The following is a 22,108-nucleotide window of genomic DNA, read 5'->3' on the forward strand; positions in this document are numbered from 1 at the left end:
CATCAAGAGATTAAGAAAATGAAAAAATAAAAGTAGCATGAGTAGAATGATAGTGAATATTCTAAATATCAAATTTTAGGAAATTCACCTGAAGTCATGGTTAAATAAATGTTTACAGCCTTAAATTTATAAGATAGAAAAGAAGAAAGAGTAAAATGCAATATGGGTGTGAAGTTCATGAAGTTGTCAATAGAATAGCAAATTTAACAAAGAATTTTAAGAAAGAAAAAACAAATGAGCAGATTACAAAAATAGAAACAAATATATAATAGTATGTCAATAAACTCAAAGAGAGTTGCAAATAGATTTTCTCAAGTCTTTGCCTGAGTACTGATTGGCACATGTGTGAGAGAAAACTATCTGAGGCTGTGGGGAAGATCTGCTAAAGGAAGAGAGAGAATAATTTATTAGCTCATTTTAGATTGAGAGTGGTTTGTATTCCCACTAACCAAAGTGGAAAAACTCATAAACAGAATTTCATAGAGATTTGGTTCAATATTCAGAAGGATATTGCTTTAATAATGAGTCTAATCCTAAATAACTAGTTTTTCAGATCTTGAAAGACTCCAACTGATTCTAAGTAACTAAATGGATGCCAGGAAGAAATATGATATCATTTAGAGAAATACAGCAAAATCCAGAAACTAAAAAGGTAAAATTGACAATCTTTGTGATCCAATAAAAATGACCAGGAATGGAAAGAAGCCTGAAAATAAAACCCATAATCAAGAGAAGAAACAACAATAAAAACAGACTTACAGATTTCAGAGACAATAGAACTACTAGAAGAGAACATTAATACAGGTATAATAAATATTCTTCATTGTTCAAGAGGTAGAGGGAAATATAAGCATGGTGTCATCAAAATTAGAAGATTTTTTAAAAAGTAAAATTAAATATCTAAAATAAAAATACACTGAATGGAATCAAAGTATATTAGACACTGAAGAAGAAAAGGTCAGTAAATATGAAGGCATACTAATAAAAAGTAACTAAGATGAAGGATAGAGAGAAAAAAGAATGAAAAAAGAGATGAACATAGCATCAATAACCCCTGGAATAACATCAAGTTATCTGATAGATCTAATTACAGTCACAAGAGGAGAGGTAAGAGTGGGAGAGAAAAAATATGTGAAAAAGAAATGTCCCCAGGTTTTCTAAATTTGAGGACAATTATAAACTTACATGAATTAGTTTCCTATTGTTTCTGTAACAAAATAACACAGAATTAGTGGCTTTAAATAATAATAATAATAATGATAATTTATTACAGTTTTGCATGTCAGAAGTCTGAAATGGGTCACACTGGGCTAAAATCAAGGTGAAGGTAGGGCTACGTTCCTTTCTAAAGAATCTAGAGGAGAATTCATGTCTTTTTCAGAGTCTGTAAATTTTCTGTATTGCAGTATCTGGTTGAATCTCACAAGGCATCACTCTGACACTGACTCTTTGCTTCCCTCTTTCACTTACAAGGACCCTTGTGATTACATTGGACTCACTCAGAAAACCATAATCTCTTCATCCCAAGGTGACCTGACTAGCAAATTTAATTCTATCTGCTATGTTAATTCCTACTTGCTATATTATGTAACATATTCACATGTATTGGGGGTGGACATGGATATATTTAAGGAACAACTATTCTGCCCACAAAACACGTATCCAGTAAGCTTAATCAATCAACAGCAGAATAAACATAAAGAAACATAAACATAGCATCATAAGACAATTATTAGATGCAATCTGTGAAGGAAAAAATATTACAAACAGCTATAGAAGACACATGCAGAAGAACAAAGATGTGAATGAAAGAACACTTGTTTTCAGAAATTATGCAAGTGAGAAGATTATGGAGAGACATCTCTAAGATAATGAAAAAAGAACTGTCCACCTAAAATTCTATATCCAGCAAAATTATCTTTCAAAATGAAGACAAAACAAGACTCAAAAATTAAACCTGATATTTTCAGTAGCAGATTTGTATTACATAAATAAATAAATAAATAAATACATACATACCTACATACATACATACATACAAAATTATTTAAAGAGAAGGAAAATGATACACGTTAAAGATTTGAATCTATACACAATAATGAATAGCACCACAATTCACCAATATAAAGTATATATATTTTTTATTTTAAAAAGTTTCTTAGGGGTGCCTGATTAGCTCAGTTAAGTGTCCGACTTTGGCTCAGATTATGATTTTGTGGTTCACAGGTTCAAGCCCCCCATTGGGCTCTGTGCTGATAGTTCAGAGTGGAGCCTACTTTGGATTCTGTGCCTCCCTCTCTCCCTGACCCTCCCCGATCATGCTCTCTCTCTCTCTCAAAAATAAGTAAACATTTTTTAATTTTTTTAAACAGTAACTATTTAGACAAAATAAAAACAATATATTTCCAGGTTTATGGCATAAATAGGTATAAAATGTGTAGTGATAAAAACCCAATGGGAAGATGTAGAGGAGTGGAAATATATGGTAAGGTTCTGATGCTATATTTGTACTGCTGTAAGTACCATTTGAAGGTAAACTGTAATAAATTAGAAATATATTATGTGATTCTTAGAGGAACCACAAAAGTAAAGGAGAGGTATAGAAAATAAGACAATATTGGAAATAAATGAAAGTTATTTAAAAAATATAGAAAATGATAAAAATGAACAAAAACACATGGTACAGCTAGAAAACAAATAATAAGACAATAGATTTGAGTATAACAGATTAAAAGGCAGAAGTTGCCAATTTCAATAAAAAAAGCAGTAACCAACTCTTTTGTTTACAAGAATCCCACTATACATAAAAATACATAGCTAAGTTAAAAACAAAAGAACATAAGAAGGTATACTTTGACATACTAACCACAACATCTGTAGTGGCTATGTTAATATCAAACAAAGTATACTTCAGAACAAAGAATATTACGAGACATTTCATATTGATAAAAGAGTGAATTCACCAAGAGAACATAAACTCTAACCCTAACTCTAACCCTAATGCTAACCTAAGTAGTTTTGGGAAATTCAGATAGCAACATGCAAAAGAATGAATTTGCACCCTACTCACTAACTCAAAATGGATTAAAGAGTGGACTTCTGGACCTGAAACCGTAAAACTCCCATAAGAAGACATAGGCAGTAAGGTTTTTGACATCATCTTGATGATGTTTTAGGTTTAACATCAAAAACAGAGGCAGGAAAATAAAAAATAAACAAGTAGGACTACCAGTCTTAAAAGCTTCTACACAGGAAACCATCAATAAAATGAAAAATCAACCTATTGAGTAGGAGAAAATATTTGCAAATCATATATCTGATGAAGGGTTAATATCCAAAATAAATGAAGAATTCAGACAACTCATCATCATCAACAACAACAAAAGAAAAACAATCTAATTAAAAAATGGGGTGGGGGGCACCTGGGTTGCTCAGTTGGTTAAGTGTCCGACTTCAGCTCAGGTCATGATCTCTCACTCTGTGGGTTGAAGCCCTGTGTCAGGCTCTGTGCTGACAGCTCAGAGCCTGGATCCTGCTTCAGATTCTATGTCTCCCTTTCTCTCTGCCCCTCCCCTGCTCATGCTCTGTCTCTCTCTCTCTGTCTCAAAAATAAATAAAAACATTAAAAAATTTTTAAAAATGGGTAGGGGAATTGAGTTGAGATGTTTACAAGGTAAACATCCAGAAGGCCAAAAGTTACATGAAAAGATGCTCAATATCACAGGGAAATACAAATCAAAACCACAGTGTAATATCACCTTACAGCTGGTAGAATGGCCATTATGAAAAGATAAGGAGTAACAGGTGTTGATGAGGATGTGGATAAAAGGGGACCCTTGTTCACTGTTGGGGTGGAAATGTATATTGGTACAGGCACTATGGAAAACAGTATGGGCATTTCTCAAAAACTTAAAAATAGATCTACCATATGATCCAACAATTCCACTTCTGGTTACGTATCCAAAGAAAACCAAATTTCTAACTTGAAAAGGTATTTCCACCCCAATGTTCTTTGAAGCACGTTGATAATAGCCAAGATACAAAAAGAACTTAAGCATCGTCAATGGATGAATGGATAAAGGCTGGTATTTTATTTATTTTTATTTTTTATTTTTTATTTTTTTTAACGTTTATTCATTTTTGAGAGACAGAGAGAGACAGAGCATGAGTGGGGAAGGGGCAGAGAGAGGGAGACACAGAATCTGAAGCAGGCTCTAGGCTCTGAGCTGTCAGCATACAGCCCGACGCGGGGCTTGGACGCATGAACTGCGAGATCATGACCTGAGCCGAAGTCAGATGCTCAACCGACTGAGCCACCCAGGCGCCCCTGTTTTTATCTTATTTTATTATTTTTTTGAGAGCGAGAAAGAGAGAGGGTGGAAGGGAACGAGGGGCAGAGAGTGAGAGAGAGAGAGAGAGAGAATCCCAGGAGGGGCAGAGAGAGAGAGAGAGGGAGAGAGAAACAGACAGAGAGAGAAGTGAGGCTTACCTGAAGCAGGGCTCATGCTTACCCCAGGTGGGTTCAAGCTCACCAGATGTGGAACTTGAACTCATGAACTGTGAGATCATGACCTGAGCTGAAGTCAGATGCTTAACAACTGAACCACCCAGGTGCCCAAGAATGGTATTTTATATACATATAATAGAATATTATTCAGCTATTTAAAAAATGAAGTGTTGTCATTTGCGACAACATGAATGATGTTTTTGGTATTATACTAAGTGAAATATGTCTTACAAATACTGTATAATCTCACTTATATGTGGAATCTTAAAAAAAAAACAAGCTTATAGATTCAGAGAACAGATTGATGGTTGCTGGAAGTAGGAGTTAAGGGTGAGTGAAATGAGTAAAGGGAGTTAGAAAGTACGAACTTCTTGGGGCACCTGGGTGCCTTAGTCAGGTAAGTGTCTGACTCTTAATTTCTGCTCAGGTCATGACCTCAGCTTCTGAGATCAAGCTCCGTGTTGGGCTCAGTGCTGACAGCATGGAGCCTGCTTGGGATTCTTTCTCTCTTCTCTCTGCCCCTTCCCTGCTCATGCATGCTCTCTCCTTCTCTCAAAATAAATGAATAAACATTAAAAAAAAAGAAAGTACAAACATCTTGTTATAAAATAAGTAAGTTATCAGTAAGTAGTGTATACCATGGCCACTATAGTTAATATACTGTATTGCATATTTGGAAGTTGCTAAATCTTAAAAGTTCTCATCCCAAGAATAAAAAATTCTATAAGAATGTATGATGATGGATGTTAACTCCATTTATTATGGTTATCATTTCACAATACAAACTTCAATCAATATGGTGTACAACTGAACAAATATAAAGTTGCGCGTCACTTATATCTCAGAAACAAAAGCAAAAACAAGTAATGTATGATTCAGCAATTCACCACTGCCTCTAACCCTAAAAAAGTGAAATCAGGGGCTCAAACAAGTGTTCATAGCAGAATTTTCACAAAGCCAAAAGATGGAAACAGACCAAACATTTGTCCATGAATAAATGGATAAACAAATATGGTATGTACATGTAATAGAATATAACTCAGCCTTTAAAAAGGAAGGAAAATTTGACATGCTACAATATGGATGAAACTTGCAGACACTGCATGTTAAGAGAATTATGCCAAACATAAAAAGGGCAAATATTTTATGACTACTTTTATATGAGGTAATGGGAATAGTAAAATTCATAGAGACAGAGAATAAAATGGTGCGTGCCATGGTAACTAGAGGGAAAATGGGGAACTATTAATGAGTACAAGAGTTTCAGTTTGGGAAGATGGAAAAGTTCTGGAGATGCTTGGTGGTGATGGTGTAGCCCAACAATGTGAATGTGCTTAATGTCACTGAATTGTACACCCAAAAATGGTCAAAATGGTAAATTTTGTTATGTATATTTTTCCACAATGAAAAATATGATGTTACCTAACATTAAAATAGCTCTAATTTACAACCATAATTATAAATGAGGTTGGTATTTATTATTTGGTATTATTATTCACCATTGCTTGAATGCAATTGAATATGAGCATCAAATTTATGAAAAAATATTACAAAATGTGTATATTATCTATACATGCCAGAGTTCCTTAGAAGGAACTACGAATAGAACAGACAGTAAGATTTCTTGTTACATTTACAATTTGCATGTATTTGTTTCTTCACATATATAACCAAATTCAAAGACATAACCTGAAGATCAATTAAGCAAAAGAAAGTTAAATTTATTCTAACTTACTACTTATTGATTAATCAGACATATGTAAGATGATAGTGCTACGGCTCAAAATATTTATTTTTTCTATATCAGAAAATAGAGCATCCCCCCGTTCATGCTCTGTCTCTCTCTGTCTCAAAAATAAATAAACGTTAAAAAAAATTAAAAAAAAAGAAAATAGAGCTTCAATCAAAGAGAATAGAACCCACTATTCCTTTGTAAGTATATTGCAGAGTTTAATATTGCAAAGGCCAGGAACTATTTTCCTTATGTCTGCATTGGGCACTCCTGTTTCGAATTAGACATCCTTAGTATTAAGCATTAATTTTTATTAAGTGGGATGTTATTTGGGGTGCTTCTGTTAGTAGTTCACTACCCTCTGCATTTGATTAGGTAATTTATTTGCCATCAGTTGCATCTGTAACACTTCCCAGTCAGCTTCATCAATGAGTTACATTAGGAACTTGTTTAACCCTCTTTTCAAATCATTAATAAAGTTGTTAAATAAAATCAAGCTAAAAGAAATAACTCCTTGGCAGCCTATGAGGAGCTAAACCTGAACTGAAAATAGAACTGTTTATGATTTCTCTACACACAGACTTTCATCCAGTATTCAATCCATTTGATGATACTTTTATGTAGGACAATTGGAATTAATTTTGTTAGTTGCATTTCATGATGTTTTAAACTCCCATTGCATTTAATACAATATTTTTTTTGAGGGTAGGGCTCTGGAAAGTAGCAGTGCAGTTGGAACAGAAAATGATCCATTTTAGAAAGACTATTATGTTTTAGTATTAACTAAATCTATTATGGATAGGAGAAATGAAGGAGTAGAGACATCTTACACAGACACTTGAGTTCCTCAAGCCAAATGTCACTATGAACAATTTGATGTGAAAATAAGGACATTGTAGAGGTAGGAATAGGGAGAGGAGTAAAACTGGACGAAGAGTATCATTATTTTAGGTAGGTACTTTTAGATAGGAAGTTATTGATTCTAGATGAGTGCTGACCATTAGAGCCTTTTGTGATGGAAATATTCCACAATCTGCACTCTCCAATAGAGTAGGCACTAGTATTTGTGGCCTTTGAGCACTAACAGGGTTAGTGCAACTGAAAAAGTAAATGTTTTAATTTTATTTAACTGTAATTTAAATTTAGATAGCCACCTATGGCTACTGGCTACCATATTGGACAGCACACTTCTAGAGCATTAAGGGAGCTGTACTGGAAGCCAAAGAAATAGGAACTTTATACTCAGGGATAGTTCTAATTTATATCTTACAATAAGGGGAGCTAGGTAAAGAGTTCTTTAGTTGTCTTCTTGCATGGTCACCAAATGAGATAAAAACAAGCTTTACTCACTTTGTCCACAGCATAATTTTTTTTTTTATTTTTTAATATATGAAATTTACTGTCAAATTGGTTTCCATACAACACCCAGTGCTCATCCCAAAAGGTGCCCTCCTCAATACCCATCACCCACCCTGCCCTCCCTCCCACCCTGCCCTCCCTCCCACCCCCCATCAACCCTCAGTTTGTTCTCAGTTTTTAACAGTCTCTAATGCTTTGGCTCTCTCCCACTCTAACCTCTTTTTTTTTTTTTTTTCCTTCCCCTCCCCCATGGGTTTCTGTTATGTTTCTCAGGATCCACATAAGAGTGAAACCATATGGTATCTGTCTTTCTCTGTATGGCTTATTTCACTTAGCATCACACTCTCCAGTTCCATCCATGTTGCTACAAAAGGCCATATTTCATTTTTTCTCATTGCCACGTAGTATTCCATTGTGTATATAAACCACAATTTCTTTATCCATTCATCAGTTGATGGACATTTAGGCTCTTTCCATAATTTGGCTATTGTTGAGAGTGCCGCTATAAACATTGGGGTACAGGTGCCCCTATGCATCAGTACTCCTGTATCCCTTGGATAAATTCCTAGCAGTGCTATTGCTGGGTCATAGGGTAGGTCTATTTTTAATTTTCTGAGGAACCTCCACACTGCTTTCCAGAGCGGCTGCACCAATTTGCATTCCCACCAACAGTGCAAGAGGGTTCCTGTTTCTCCACATCCTCTCCAGCATCTATAGTCTCCTGATTTCTTCATTTTGGCCACTCTGACTGGCGTGAGGTGGTATCTGAGTGTGGTTTTGATTTGTATTTCCCTGATAAGGAGCGATGTTGAACATCTTTTCATGTGCCTGTTGGCCATCCGGATGTCTTCTTTAGAGAAGTGTCTATTCATGTTTTCTGCCCATTTCTTCACTGGGTTATTTGTTTTTCTGGTGTGGAGTTTGATGAGCTCTTTATAGATTTTGGATACTAGCCCTTTGTCCGATGTGTCATTTGCAAATATCTTTTCCCATTCCGTTGGTTGCCTTTTAGTTTTGTTGGTTGTTTCCTTTGCTGTGCAGAAGCTTTTTATCTTCATAAGGTCCCAGTAATTCACTTTTGCTTTTAATTCCCTTGCCTTTGGGGATGTGCCGAGTAAGAGATTGCTACGGCTGAGGTCAGAGAGGTCTTTTCCTGCTTTCTCCTCTAAGGTTTTGATGGTTTCCTGTCTCACATTCAGGTCCTTTATCCATTTTGAGTTTATTTTTGTGAATGGTGTGAGAAAGTGGTCTAGTTTCAACCTTCTGCATGTTGCTGTCCAGTTCTCCCAGCACCATTTGTTAAAGAGACTGTCTTTTTTCCATTGGATGTTCTTTCCTGCTTTGTCAAAGATGAGTTGGCCATACGTTTGTGGGTCTAGTTCTGGGGTTTCTATTCTATTCCATTGGTCTATGTGTCTGTTTTTATGCCAATACCATGCTGTCTTGATGATGACAGCTTTGTAGTAGAGGCTAAAGTCTGGGATTGTGATGCCTCCTGCTTTGGTCTTCTTCTTCAAAATTACTTTGGCTATTCGGGGCCTTTTGTGGTTCCATATGAATTTTAGGATTGCTTGTTCTAGTTTCGAGAAGAATGCTGGTGCAATTTTGATTGGGATTGCATTGAATGTGTAGATAGCTTTGGGTAGTATTGACATTTTGACAATATTTATTCTTCCAATCCATGAGCAGGGAATGTCTTTCCATTTCTTTATATCTTCTTCGATTACCTGCATAAGCTTTCTATAGTTTTCAGCATACAGATCTTTTACATCTTTGGTTAGATTTATTCCTAGGTATTTTATGCTTCTTGGTGCAATTGTGAATGGGATCAGTTTCTTCATTTGTCTTTCTGTTGCTTCATTGTTAGTGTATAAGAATGCAACTGATTTCTGCACATTGATTTTGTATCCTGCAACTTTGCTGAATTCATGTATCAGTTCTAGCAGACTTTTGGTGGAGTCTATCGGATTTTCCATGTATAATATCATGTCATCTGCAAAAAGCGAAAGCTTGACTTCATCTTTGCCAATTTTGATGCCTTTGATTTCCTTTTGTTGTCTGATTGCTGATGCTAGAACTTCCAGCACTATATTAAACAGCAGCGGTGACAGTGGGCATCCCTGTCGTGTTCCTGATCTCAGGGAAAAAGCTCTCAGTTTTTCCCCGTTGAGGATGATGTTAGCTGTGGGCTTTTCATAAATGGCCTTTATGATCTTTAAGTATGTTCCTTCTATCCCGACTTTCTCAAGGGTTTTTATTAAGAAAGGGTGCTGGATTTTGTCAAAGGCCTTTTCTGCATCGATTGACAGGATCATATGGTTCTTCTCTTTTTTTTTGTTAATGTGATGTATCACGTTGATCGATTTGCGAATGTTGAACCAGCCCTGCATCCCAGGAATGAATCCCACTTGATCATGGTGAATAATTCTTTTTATATGCTGTTGAATTCGATTTGCTAGTATCTTATTAAGAATTTTTGCATTCATATTCATCAGGGATATTGGCCTGTAGTTCTCTTTTTTTACTGGGTCTCTGTCTGGTTTAGGAATCAAAGTAATACTGGCTTCATAGAATGAGTCTGGAAGTTTTCCTTCCCTTTCTATTTCTTGGAATAGCTTGAGAAGGATAGGTATTATCTCTGCTTTAAATGTCTGGTAGAACTCCCCTGGGAAGCCATCTGGTCCTGGACTCTTATTTGTTGGGAGATTTTTGATAACCGATTCAATTTCTTCGCTGGTTATGGGTCTGTTCAAGCTTTCTATTTCCTCCTGACTGAGTTTTGGAAGAGTGTGGGTGTTTAGAAATTTGTCCATTTCTTCCAGGTTGTCCAATTTGCTGGCATATAATTTTTCATAGTATTCCCTGATAATTGTTTGTATCTCTGAGGGATTGGTTGTGATCATTCCATTTTCATTCATGATTTTATCTATTTGGGTCATCTCCCTTTTCTTTTTGAGAAGCCTGGCTAGAGGTTTGTCAATTTTGTTTATTTTTTCAAAAAACCAACTCTTGGTTTCGTTGATCTGCTCTACAGTTTTTTTAGATTCTATATTGTTTATTTCTGCTCTGATCTTTATTATTTCTCTTCTTCTGCTGGGTTTAGGCTGCCTTTGCTGTTCTGCTTCTATTTCCTTTAGGTGTGCTGTTAGATTTTGTATTTGGGATTTTTCTTGTTTCTTGAGATAGGCCTGGATTGCAATGTATTTTCCTCTCAGGACTGCCTTCGCTGCATCCCAAAGCGTTTGGATTGTTGTATTTTCATTTTCGTTTGTTTCCATATATGTTTTAATTTCTTCTCTAATTGCCTGGTTGACCCACTCATTCGTTAGTAGGGTGTTCTTTAACCTCCATGCTTTTGGAGGTTTTCCAGACTTTTTCCTGTGGTTGATTTCAAGCTTCATAGCATTGTGGTCTGAAAGTATGCATGGTATAATTTCAATTCTTGTAAACTTATGAAGGGCTGTTTTGTGACCCAGTATATGATCTATCTTGGAGAATGTTCCATGTGCACTCGAGAAGAAAGTATATTCTGTTGCTTTGGGATGCAGAGTTCTAAATATATCTGTCAAGTCCATCTGCTCCAATGTATCATTCAGGGCCCTTGTTTCTTTATTGACTGTGTGTCTAGATGATCTATCCATTTCTGTAAGTGGGGTGTTAAAGTCCCCTGCAATGACCACATTCTTATCAATAAGGTTGCTTATGTTTATGAGTAATTGTTTTATATATCTGGGGGCTCGGGTATTTGGCGCATAGACATTTATAATAGTTAGCTCTTCCTGGTGGATAGACCCTGTGATTATTATATAATGCCCTTCTTCATCTCTTGTTACAGCCTTTAATTTAAAGTCTAGTTTGTCTGATATAAGTATGGCTACTCCAGCTTTCTTTTGGCTTCCAGGAGCATGATAAATAGTTCTCCATCCCCTCACTCTCAATCTAAAGGTGTCCTCAGATCTAAAATGAGTCTCTTGTAGACAGCAAATAGATGGGTCTTGTTTTTTTATCCATTCTGATACCCTATGTCTTTTAGTTGGCGCATTTAATCCATTTACATTCAGTGTTATTATAGAAAGATATGGGTTTAGAGTCATTGTGATGTCTGTATGTTTTATGCTTGTAGTGATGTCTCTGGTACTTTGTCTCACAGGATCCCCCTTAGGATCTCTTGTAGGGCTGGTTTCGTGGTGACAAATTCCTTCAGTTTTTGTTTGTTTGGGAAGACCTTTATCTCTCCTTCTATTCTAAATGACAGACTTGCTGGATAAAGGATTCTCGGCTGCATATTTTTTCTGTTTAGCACACTGTAGATATCGTGCCAAGCCTTTCTGGCCTGCCAAGTTTCAAAGGAGAGATCAGTCACGAGTCTTATAGGTCTCCCTTTATATGTGAGGGCACGTTTATCCCTTGCTGCTTTCAGAATTTTCTCTTTATCTTTGTATTTTGCCAGTTTCACTATGATATGTCGTGCAGAAGATCGATTCAAGTTACGTCTGAAGGGAGTTCTCTGTGCCTCTTGGATTTCAATGCCTTTTTCCTTCCCCAGTTCAGGGAAGTTCTCAGCTATAATTTGTTCAAGTACCCCTTCAGCACCCTTCCCTCTCTCTTCCTCCTCTGGGATACCAATTATGCGTATATTATTTTTTTTTAGTGTATCACTTAGTTCTCTAATTTTCCCCTCATACTCCTGGATTTTTTTTATCTCTCTTTCTTTCAGCTTCCTCTTTCTCCATAACTTTATCTTCTAGTTCACCTATTCTCTCCTCTGCCTCTTCAAGCCGAGCCATCGTGGATTCCATTTTGTTTTGCAATTCGTTTAAAGCGTTTTTCAACTCCTCGTGACTGTTCCTTAGTCCCTCGATCTTTGTGGCAAGAGATTCTCTGCTGTCCTGTATACTGTTTTCAAGCCCAGCGATTAATTTTATGACTATTATTCTAAATTCACTTTCTGTTATATTATTTAAATCCTTTTTGATCAGTTCATTAGCTGTTGTTATTTCCTGGAGATTCTTCTGAGGGGAATTCTTCCGTTTGGTCATTTTGGAGAGTCCCTGGCGTGGTGAGGACCTGCAGTGCACTTCCCCTGTGCTGTGGTGTATAACTGGAGTTAGTGGGCGGGGCCGCAGTCCGACCCGATGTCTGCCCCCAGCCCACTGCTGGGGCCACAGTCAGACTGGTGTGTGCCTTCTCTTCCCCTCTCCTAGGGGCGGGATTCACTGTGGGGTGGCGTGTCCCGTCTGGGCTACTTGCACACTGCCAGGCTTGTGTTGCTGGGAATCTGGCGTATTAGCTGGGGTGGGTAGGCAAGGTGCACGGGGGCTGGAGGGGCAGGCTTAGCTCGCTTCTCCTTACGTGATCCACTTCAGGAGGGGCCCTGTGGCAGCGGGAGGGAGTCAGATCCGCTGCCGGAGGTTTGGCTCCGCAGAAGCACAGAGTTGGGTGTTTGCGCGGAGCGAGCAAGTTCCCTGGCAGGAACTGGTTCCCTTTGGGATTTTGGCTGGGGGATGGGCGGGGGAGATGGCGCTGGCGCCTTTGTTCCCCGCCAAGCTGAGCTCTGCCGTCCGGGGGCTCAGCAGCTCTCCCTCCCTTTGTCCTCCAGCCTTCCGGCTTTCCGCGCAGAGCTGTTAACTTCTGACCTCCCAGACGCTAAGTCGCGCTTGCTGTCGGAACACACTCCGGCCCCTCCGCTTTTGCCAGCCAGACTCGGGGGCTCTGCTTGGCCGGCGAGCCGCCCCTCCGCCCCGGCTCCCTCCCGCCAGTCCGTGGAGCGCGCACCGCCTCGCCGCCCTTCCTACCCTCTTCCGTGGGCCTCTGGTCTGCGCTTGACTCCGGAGACTCCCTTCTGCTAATCCTCTGGCGGTTTTCTGGGTTCTTTAGGCAGGTGTAGGTGGAATCTAAGTGATCGGCAGGACGCGCTGTGAGCCCCGCGTCCTCCTACGCCGCCATCTTCCGGAACCCCCCCTGTCCACAGCATAATTAACTGCAACTTCCTTTGTCTCAAACCCATCAGAAACTGGAACATGGTAAATGGAACATAAGAGAATTAGGATTTCTCCTCAAGTAGTATTTTATTTTTATTTTTTAATAGTTTATTTATTTATTTTTGAGAGAGAGAGAGTGAGCAGGGGAAGAGCAGAGAAAGAAGGAGACAGAGAATCTCAAGGAGGCTCCACACTGTCAGCACAGAGCCCAACGCTGAGCTCGAACTCGCGAACTGTGAAATCATGACCTGAGACTAAATCAACAGTTGGACACTCAACCAACTGAGCCACCCAGGAACCCTTCAAGTAGTATTTTAAAATATACTTGGGGTCCCTGGGTGGTTCAGTTGGTTGAGCATCAGACATCAGCTCAGGTCATGATCTCACGGCTCATGAGTTTAAGCCCCACATTAGACTCTGTGCTGACAGCTCAGGGCCTGGAGCCTGCTTAGGATTGTGTGTCTCCCTCTCTCTCTGCCTTGCCCCCACTTGCTCTCTGCCCCCCCCAGTATAAACAAACATTAAAGAAACAAAAAATTTAAAAAACGTTTAAAATATACTCAACTTGGGAGTTCATTGTAATGTTTTTCACGCACCTACTAACACTTTAATATATTTGAAAAAAAAAAAATTTGCTCACTAATTCCATTCATCTAGATAGCATTCATTCATGAGTATTTATTGAAAAATTGTTATATAGTAGACATTAAATTGGTTGTGATTATCACTTTTAAGAAGTGTTCAGTTTTTATCACTAATGAGTATCTGCTACTTACTTTCTAATAAATTAGATTTTTGTTTCTTTTCTCTGACGAAGTTTCTTTCCTGTTGAACATATTCCTAATGCTGTTCTGATACCATCTACAGCTTCTTAAAAATAGCAAGTGCTTTATGTTTTTTATTTATTAATGGATTACAATAGGTGTAGTATGCATGCATTATGAAAGACTTTTCATCAACTAAAAGTTTTATGAAAAAACTTATGACAAATGGTTGCAATTGTTGTATTGGAGAGAATCAGTCTCTTTCCATAAGAGATAATCTCAGACTCAATATTCTTAGTATTTTTATTTCTAGCTAGAAAAATAGAACTTACAACGCATTGATTGACAGTGAACAGTAATGCTATGTAAGGTTTATGACTTTATGATTTTATAAACCTGTTCATTCAGGTTTTTGTATGTTCATAATAATTAGGAGTAGAATTGCTGAGTCATTTGGTAAGTGTATATTTAAATATGTAAGAAATACAAAACTGTTTTTCCAGAATGGCTATATTATTTTCATTCCCATGAGCAATGTATGAGATTTTCAGTTGTTCTACATTCATGGCAGTACTTAGGGTTGTCAGCTTTTTATTTTAGCTAATAAATATATTCTGGTACCTCATTTAATTTGCATTTAATTTGCATTTTCATGTGGTTAATGATGTTGAGCATCTTTCCTGTTGTTATATGCCATCAGAATCTCTTTAATTAACTGTTAAAATCCTTTACTATTTTTTTTTTTATAAATAGGGTTGTTTTCTTATTATTAGGTTATGGGAGTTCTTCATGGACAAGTTATTTTTCAAATATGTGTTTTGCAAATATTTCCTTTTAGTCTGTGGTTTGCCTTTATGTTTGTTTATTTTTGGAGAGAGAGGGAGAGAGCGTGTACAAGTTGGAGGGAGGCAGAGAGAGATGAAGAGAGAGAATCTTAAGTAGTCTCCACAACGCAGGGGTCAATCTCATGACACTGAGATCAAGACATGAGCTGAAACTGAGTCTAGAGTTGGATGCTTAACCAACAGAGCCCCCTAGGTACCCCACTTTTTGTTGTCTTAAAGGTATCTTTTGAAAAGAAGAAATTTTAATTTTAAAGATGTCCAGTTTATCAAATTGTTATGGATTTTTATTTTTCTATCTTATCTAAAATGTTTTTGTCTAATCCAAAATCACAGAGATTTTCTCCTGTGTCACCTTTGAAAAGTTTTGGGTTTTACAACAGGGTCTATGATCCATTTTAAGTTAATTTGTAAATATGTTATGAAGACCTAGGTTCTTTATTTTTTAAATGTATGTCCAGTTGTTTCAATTAAAAAGACTATTCTCTATCTGTTGAGGTACCTTGGCAACTTTGTTCAAAATCAAAAATCAATGGCATATATGTAAGAGTTTATTTCTGTACTCTCCATTCTGTTCCATTGTTCTGTGTGCCAGTACTTTACAGTTGTTTAGTAAATCTAGAAGTTCAGAAATATAGTATAAAACTTATAATACATTTCCTGCAGTGCAGTTTTGCTGGAAAAGAATTATCTCCAGTTTTATGTGACTGGGAAAAACTATCTATTTTTCTTTAATTTTTGTAAAATATTTTTCCTGGATGCAGAATGATGGGTTGACTTTTTTTTTTCTTTCAGTACTTTAAAGATGTCACTCCAATTACTTCTAACTTGAATAATAGAGATATAGATCCTCCTTGTGTTTCTCTGGGATCTTGTACCTGTGGGTTGATGTCTTTAAACATTTTAAGGAAATATGTGGCCATATCTCTTTTCCTTTGGACTCCAATTTCACTTAGACTGTTAGAATATTCAGTATTTCCCCACAGTTCTTGAATTCTACACCCCCACCCAGTCCCAACCCTTTGTTTTTTCTCTGAGTTTTCTGACCACAATAATTGTATAACTCTCCATTTATTTAGGTCTTTCATATTCTTCATTAATATTTTGTAGTTTTCAGTATACATATCTTACACTTCATTTATCAGATTTATTTTTAGATTATCTCATTAAGTCCCTGGGTATTTAATACTTTTGATGCTGTTATATATGTGCTCTCATTCTCTTCCCTCTCCTAATTCTCTACATCTCTATGTATCTCTCAACTATTTCCTGTCTTTAAGTTTGATCATTTTTATTGACCTATCTTTAAGTTTATGGATTCATTCCTCGTCTTTGTTAGATCTAGTGATGAACCCATCACTAGGAATACATTATATCTGATATTATGTTCTTTATGTATAGCATTTTCATTTGATCTTTAACATATTTTCCATTTCTATGCTGGAATTCTTCCATTAGTCATTTGTGGTGTTCTCCTTTTCATTATATACTTCAATTTATAATCATCGTTATTATAAAGTCTCTTTTCCACAGTTTTGACATCTGAGTCTGGTTCTCTTGATTGCTTCATCTCTTGACAATGATTTTGCTTTCTGTGTCTCACAATTTTTATTGAATTCCAGACATCCTGGGTATAACAGAAGATACAGAGGGAAATGGTAGTTATTGTAGGCAATAACAGTGGGTACATCTTTTTGGCCTTTTCATTTGGGGGGTGGGTTGAATCAGTCTAGTCAGGAATTGGATGAGATTTGAGTTGTTTGTTCTATCATTACGTTCAGTTCAACACAGGCTCCAAATCAATTGCTACTTACCGCCTTGTACATAGAGTGCCGTAATGGTGGTGGTATTTCTGTGTTTGTGTTCCATGTGCAGCCTTCAGATATTTATCAGATATAAATATATATGCTTTTGCTCTTCCCCTACCAGCAGATGGTTGTTGCTTGTTAGTAAATGCCCCAGTCCACCCTCAGGCTTAGATAGGCACTTTGTATTGGGGCATTGGGAGTGGCATTCTCTTAACATTCCTGACCCTTAAACCCACCTTTTAGCAGCCAGACTCTGCCTTGCGTCTGTGATTGGTCTTGGGCAGAAGTTTCACACTCTCCTTTAGAACTAGAAGATTTCTGCTTGTGTCATTATAGGAACTTCGGACCAATCTTTGAATTTACTCCAGGATGAGAGTATTTTTATTCTGACCCGTGGTTGTTCCAGAATGAGATGTTAGCCTGAACTTGGCTTTTAACAACTTGTTAAAGTTTAGGTGCTTCTTTTGTATGTGTTTGTATTGTGGTTGCCTCCTCCTCCTGTTCTCTGCGGTAGGTACGGCATTTCTTTTGCCTTGTCTCCCTTTGAAGAGGATTGTCTTTCTTTGGAATTCAGGTTGCTTATATGTGGATAAATGGGACTTCTTACAGTGGGATTCTAAGTTAATGCATAGCCTATAAAACCTGAACTCTTTAATGGGCTCAAAAAGAGTTATGATATTGTAGTTTTCTGGCTGTTTTCCTGTTGTTAGTGTGAGAGTGATATTGTTTGCAATTTCCATATTCTAAATACAAGTAAACTCTGTATGATTCGAGATAGCTGAGTTTTTAGTTGAAACTGTTCAAGGCACATGAGAATCAAAAGGGATCTGGTGGCAAAAGTAATAAAAGTAAAAATAATAACAATAACAATAATAATAATAATAATTCATGTAAACTTATCTTTTAAAAATTCTTTATCCTTCATTGATAAGTAGAAATTTACTTAGCAAATCTCTTCACATTTCCACTCTATATAGGGATTCTTAGTCTTAATGATAAATATAATTTTTCTTTTTAAGGAAATGATGATTCAGTGAAATAAAATTCTTTACATTCCACTTCCCCTACAGTGGTACCTATGTATGTGTACCTGGCATTATGGAGGGTATGTCTGCCTCACTGCCACCCTCTGGTGTTTTCTATAATTGACTGCGGTAAACTTTTCTTATGCTGGCATGTGCTGTTCACCATCCTGCCATGACCTTCAGCCGTCAGATTCTGACTCCTTCTCCCTACTTTGGTCTCTGCATGTCTGCCAGTCCCATCTAAGCATTATCGTGTTCCCCTGCTTACCATGTACGGTGGTGAGGCTCAGGCACATTATCCAAGGCCTCTTATTCAGCCATTTGCCGGTCTGTTGTTCTGGCATCACAGGAGGGCTGGGGCTTTTTACAATAATTGCTCTGTCCTTCTGGCTAGGAAGGAAAGAAAAGCACATGTTCTTTCTTCCATGGCATAGGAAGAAAAGCACATGTTCTTTCTCTTCTAGATCATAAAACTAAACTGAGAGTCCTATTTCCCTGTCTCTGCCTCATCTTTACCAAGGATAAGAAGGCCACAGTTTGAGATCATCAGAGGACTTCTCCTATGTTTCATGTAATTGTTCTCTATCTATTTCTTATGTGCCCTCACCTCCTGTTGATTCTGTGCTTCCTTTTGAACAGAAAACTAGCTTTTAGCTCTTTCCTTTACGTCTGGTGGTAGCCATCAGCTGAAAGGGTGAGCTGGTAGCAGTACCACCAACTCTCCACTCTCCACAGGGCCACTGGCCCATCCCAGCCTGATAAAGCACACAGATGGGGGTAAAAGCCAAAGAACAGTTTTGTCATTTAATGGATTCCTGTGCAATGTGGTGGCCACAAACGCCCAGTTCCTAAGGGTGCTACCTATGGCAAGCCTGTCCACCATGGTGCTAACCAGCTAAAGTTTACCTGAAGCCTTCAGTATGTTGCAGAGAAGTGAGCTGGATGCCACTGTGGGCTCTGAGAGCTCGGGATTGATGAAGATTACACATACATATTCTTTGAGTTTACGCTCATTGATTCATTCCACAAAGCTATCAGAAGAAATCCTGACACCCAGTGGATCAGCAAAGCAGTCCACAAGCACAGGAAAGTACTAGGGCTAACGTCTGCGGGCCACAAGAGCCATGGCCTTGGAAAGGGTCACAAGTTCCATCACACTATTGGTGATTCTCACCATGCAGCATGGAGAAGACATAATATTTTCCAGCTTCACCATTAGCAGCAATACAAGTAATGTTTGTAAAATTCTTACCTAATAAATAATTTAGGACAGTCATGTCTGCTTAAAAGTGTTCTTTAATTTGTCTGTTAAAATGAGTTGTCTGCAGATCGTTCCATGAATTCACTGTCAAATCATGAAATTTAAAGTGCAATAATGTTTGAAGACTGTAAGTGATTGTGTATCTTGTGTCTAATAAGATAAATCCTTTTGCCCTTGCTTTATCATATTAGGGAGTTTATATGCCAGTGTTTAAAATGCTGTTTGGTATAATGGTGTAAAATAAAATCTATAAAAGTGGAATGCAGAAACTAGCCATGTAGATTTGTTGGTGTATGTAATGCAACCTATAGCTTCATTGGGACGATGTAATGCTCTGCTGGTTTACTCTCAAATGGCTATTTCTAGAGGTTTGGTAAGAACAAGCTTTTAAATTTGGATTTTGCTTGGAAATGTGAAGAATATCCTAATCTTTTATCAGGATCATATGCAGAATAATGTTAACTAAGCCCATATTTTTAGGTTGAATCTGATGTTCCATTTATGTAACCACTGCTTCTGAGAGAATAGTTTGAAAGAATGCCACCATTTTTCGGAGAATTAAATAAACCTGTTCGAGAGGTTTCTCTTACAAAGGAAACTAAATCCTGCTTAACCTAAGCAAAATTGCCTTGGTCTCCACAGGACCATTGAAGTTCACATAAAAGATGGAGACTCCTAGTTCTATCCCATGACTTCATGGGATCTGTAAAATACTGAATTTCATGCAAAGTAGTCAGTAATGGTATTTACACTGGTCTATATTAAAACTGATGGAAATTGAACATTAGGTAAATGAGAAAAATTTACCTTAAGATTAGTAAGCTAGTAACGATGCTAGGATTGAGAAACCATCAGATAACCTTTTAAGTGTGAGGATAAAAAAATTAAAGTTAGCTTTGATTAGAATTTTAAAAAAGAAGAAGATTTACATTTTCATGTATTCTTGTGTGTGTGTGTGCGCGCGTGTGTGCGTGTGCGTGCATGTGATTTTGGGAATTCAAAATTAAGAGAGGGGGATAGTAATGGATATATGACAGTACACAGAATGCATTTGGAGGGAGACAAGTATCCCAAATATTTAGTATCAATCCTGCTAATAATTTCTAAGTATCAGATACTATTCCTTGTATCTTATAAAGATGTTTTCAGTTTTACAAAAAAACTCATTAAGCAATTTGTACTATTTTAGAAACAGAATTAAGCAGTTTACCTAAGGGAGAAGTACACCAACATTGCTATTGACAGACGACAACACTGAGAATTGGAGTATGAGATTAATTTGAATAAGAATCTGTTGCATGTTAGTGACAGAACCAGGATGAGAGCCTGTAATTCCAGATGCTCTCTCTGCTGTATATTGATCAGATAGTTTAGTTCAGGTAGATCTACTTTAATTTGAATAAAGTTGTTAGTCACTTGGAGATAGGCATATGATTCAAGGTGATTTTCACAAATTAGCTATGTGATCCCCAAAAGATAGAAATAAATGCTCTGTACTAAATAATGTGATAAAAGTAAGTTATACATATGGGAACTAAATTGCTAGGCATTATTGCTTTGACTGCGTGCTTAAAATGAGTCAGCAAGAGTACTCCTATTCAAACAACTCACTTGGTTTGGGGATATATTAACAGTAAAATAACAAGAAGCATTTAGAAAGTAATCCTCTCCGAATGTGCAACACCTACTTAAATGCAACTTCTATTTTTTATGGCTTATACTGTACGGAGAATGATAATAGGATGAGGTTGGTTCAGTGAAGAGCAGAAAAATGGAAGGTTACTGCAGGTAGATGACGTTGATCAATTTTGACTGCAGAAGTGATGCTGGGGAAAACAATCAGCGCTTTTGAATCTGAGTATCATTTTATTTTATTTTTTTTAATTTTTTAAAATGTTTTTTTTATTTTTGACTTGAAGAGAGAGATACACACACAGAGTGCAAGTGGGGGAAGGGCAGAGACAGAGGGAGACACAGAATCTGAAGCAGGCTCCAGGCTCCGAGCCATCGGCACAGAGCCTAATGCGGGGTTCGAACTCACAAACTGTGAGATCATGACCTGAGCCGAAGTTAGACACTCAACCGACTGAGCCACGAGGTGCCCCAAATCTGAATATCATTTTAAAATGAAGAGAGTAGATTTTAACAAGTTTTATTTTTAATATTTGAAATATATGAAAGAATGTATATAAAAACAGATGTAGGTTATGATGCAGATGTGAAAATATGTGAACACTACTTAAAAATTAGAATGGTACATTGTTTAGTTTGTTATGTGATATTAGGAGATTTGGTTAGTGTTTTCTTTGATTCATCCATGTTGTTACATGTAGCTGTAGTTTGTGATTTTTTTTTTTGATTGTATGATATTCTAAGGCAGGAATATAGCAGTTTTTCTGTGCCTTCTGTGGATGAACATTTATTTGACTTGTTTCCAGCTTCACAAATATGAAAATTTTTGTACATGTATCCAAATGCACATGTATAAAAGTTCCTAGCAGTAGAATTTCTGGATTGTAAGTTATGTGAATACTGAGATAGTGACATAGCACTAAATTGTTTTATGGTGATTGCATTAACTTGGAATTTCACTGTGAGAAGTTTCCTTTATTTACACCCTTTCTTTAACAAGGCTTTTGCGAATCTATTTATTTTTTTACTTCTCAAATTTATTAATATTCTCATTTAATGCTTCTGCATCCTGCCAAAAATTTTGTCTTCAGTATTTAAGTTTTTAACCCATTGTGAATTGATTTTCTGTTTGATACAAAGCAGCAATTCTATTTCAGCCCTTTCTTATGATTATCCTATATTCCAGGCTTATTTATT

At 37.1% G+C, this 22,108-nt stretch overlaps 1 pseudogene; it reads left to right on the forward strand.

The window, feature by feature from the left end:
* Positions 1-19,237, forward strand: part of LOC102968026 — a 42,037-nt pseudogene extending 22,800 nt beyond the window's left edge.
* The last annotated feature ends 2,871 nt before the right edge of the window (positions 19,238-22,108 follow it).

The sequence above is a fragment of the Panthera tigris genome, chromosome C1, assembly GCF_018350195.1.
Source record: "Panthera tigris isolate Pti1 chromosome C1, P.tigris_Pti1_mat1.1, whole genome shotgun sequence".
Classification (NCBI taxonomy): domain Eukaryota; kingdom Metazoa; phylum Chordata; class Mammalia; order Carnivora; family Felidae; genus Panthera; species Panthera tigris.